This window comes from Schistocerca serialis, chromosome 4 (genome assembly GCF_023864345.2).
Source record: "Schistocerca serialis cubense isolate TAMUIC-IGC-003099 chromosome 4, iqSchSeri2.2, whole genome shotgun sequence".
In the NCBI taxonomy this organism is placed as follows: Eukaryota; Metazoa; Arthropoda; class Insecta; order Orthoptera; family Acrididae; genus Schistocerca; species Schistocerca serialis.
This window is the reverse complement of record NC_064641.1, coordinates 415,342,227-415,344,726: the sequence shown is the minus strand read 5'-3', so window position 1 is coordinate 415,344,726 and position 2,500 is coordinate 415,342,227. Positions and strand designations below refer to the sequence as shown.

General features: G+C 61.2%; 1 pseudogene; it reads right to left on the bottom strand.

Annotated features, from left to right (window-relative positions):
• LOC126475547 (large subunit ribosomal RNA) overlaps window positions 1–2,500 on the bottom strand; it is a 5,533-nt pseudogene that overhangs the window by 1,994 nt on the left and 1,039 nt on the right.

Sequence of the window (2,500 nt, the reverse complement as noted above, 5' to 3'; positions counted from 1 at the left end):
AGAAACATTGAAGCCCCTCTGCGCGAGTCCACGGGCGACATAGCGCACGATCGCGTCATGCCGCTTAACCCGGGACCCGTGCGTCCTGAAGCAAGCCTGTAACACGTGGTTGGCGGTCTCTACGGCCTGGCAGCCCGCGCGGCATCTGGTGTCCGCCTCCCGCCCGCGACTGCGCCGTGCCTTCGTGGGGAAGGCGTTGATGCGGGCGCGGAGAGCGTCGATGAAGTTACGCCCAGATAGCAGGCGACTGGTGTCAGCGACCCACTGGTGTTGCCCCTTGACGGCGGCGGAAGATGACAGCGCCGCACCGTCAAAGGCAACGTGCAGGCGCGCGGCCCACATCTCTCCAACCTGCGTCGACGATTTGAGGAGGTGGCCCTCCCACATAAGATGCCGCTCCAGCACCTCAATCTCACGCTGCACCTCGTCCCGGCCTGCACCGTCGGGGGCTGGTCCAATCCTCTTCAGCGCCAGGAGACGGGACCGGCGGAGTGTTGGCCCCATCCATCGGCATGATGGGATGCCGAGGCCTCCCTGGGCTACAGGAGAATGGAAGTAGCCCAGGGGAGTGTCCGCCGGAAGGCGGAACCATCTCCTGACGGCGGCCCGGATGGTCACGTCTGCCGCTTTCAACGCACCCACTCGGGTGCGGCTGAGGGCCATAGTCATAGTTACTCCCGCCGTTTACCCGCGCTTGCTTGAATTTCTTCACGTTGACATTCAGAGCACTGGGCAGAAATCACATTGCGTCAACACCCGCTAGGGCCATCGCAATGCTTTGTTTTAATTAGACAGTCGGATTCCCCCAGTCCGTGCCAGTTCTGAGTTGATCGTTGAATGGCGGCCGAAGAGAATCCGCGCACCCGCGCGCCCCCGGAGGAGCACGCTAAGGCGGACGCGGCCTCGCAGCAAGGAAGATCCGTGGGAGGCCAAGGCACGGGACCGAGCTCGGATCCTGCACGCAGGTTGAAGCACCGGGGCGCGAACGCCGCGCAGGCGCGCGCATCCTGCACCGCCGGCCAGCACGAGGCCGACCAACGGCGAGAGCAGACCACGCCCGCGCTAAACGCCCGCACTTACCGGCACCCCTACGGCACTCACCTCGCCCAGGCCCGGCACGTTAGCGCTGACCCACTTCCCGACCAAGCCCGACACGCCCCGATCCTCAGAGCCAATCCTTATCCCGAAGTTACGGATCCAATTTGCCGACTTCCCTTACCTACATTATTCTATCGACTAGAGGCTCTTCACCTTGGAGACCTGCTGCGGATATGGGTACGAACCGGCGCGACACCTCCACGTGGCCCTCTCCCGGATTTTCAAGGTCCGAGGGGAAGATCGGGACACCGCCGCAACTGCGGTGCTCTTCGCGTTCCAAACCCTATCTCCCTGCTAGAGGATTCCAGGGAACTCGAACGCTCATGCAGAAAAGAAAACTCTTCCCCGATCTCCCGACGGCGTCTCCGGGTCCTTTTGGGTTACCCCGACGAGCATCTCTAAAAGAGGGGCCCGACTTGTATCGGTTCCGCTGCCGGGTTCCGGAATAGGAACCGGATTCCCTTTCGCCCAACGGGGGCCAGCACAAAGTGCATCATGCTATGACGGCCCCCATCAACATCGGATTTCTCCTAGGGCTTAGGATCGACTGACTCGTGTGCAACGGCTGTTCACACGAAACCCTTCTCCGCGTCAGCCCTCCAGGGCCTCGCTGGAGTATTTGCTACTACCACCAAGATCTGCACCGACGGCGGCTCCAGGCAGGCTCACGCCCAGACCCTTCTGCGCCCACCGCCGCGACCCTCCTACTCGTCAGGGCTTCGCGGCCGGCCGCAAGGACCGGCCATGACTGCCAGACTGACGGCCGAGTATAGGCACGACGCTTCAGCGCCATCCATTTTCAGGGCTAGTTGCTTCGGCAGGTGAGTTGTTACACACTCCTTAGCGGATTCCGACTTCCATGGCCACCGTCCTGCTGTCTTAAGCAACCAACGCCTTTCATGGTTTCCCATGAGCGTCGATTCGGGCGCCTTAACTCGGCGTTTGGTTCATCCCACAGCGCCAGTTCTGCTTACCAAAAGTGGCCCACTTGGCACTCCGATCCGAGTCGTTTGCTCGCGGCTTCAGCATATCAAGCAAGCCGGAGATCTCACCCATTTAAAGTTTGAGAATAGGTTGAGGTCGTTTCGGCCCCAAGGCCTCTAATCATTCGCTTTACCGGATGAGACTCGTACGAGCACCAGCTATCCTGAGGGAAACTTCGGAGGGAACCAGCTACTAGATGGTTCGATTAGTCTTTCGCCCCTATACCCAGCTCCGACGATCGATTTGCACGTCAGAATCGCTACGGACCTCCATCAGGGTTTCCCCTGACTTCGTCCTGGCCAGGCATAGTTCACCATCTTTCGGGTCCCAACGTGTACGCTCTAGGTGCGCCTCACCTCGCAATGAGGACGAGACGCCCCGGGAGTGCGGAGGCCGCCGCCCCGTGAAGGGCGGGGAA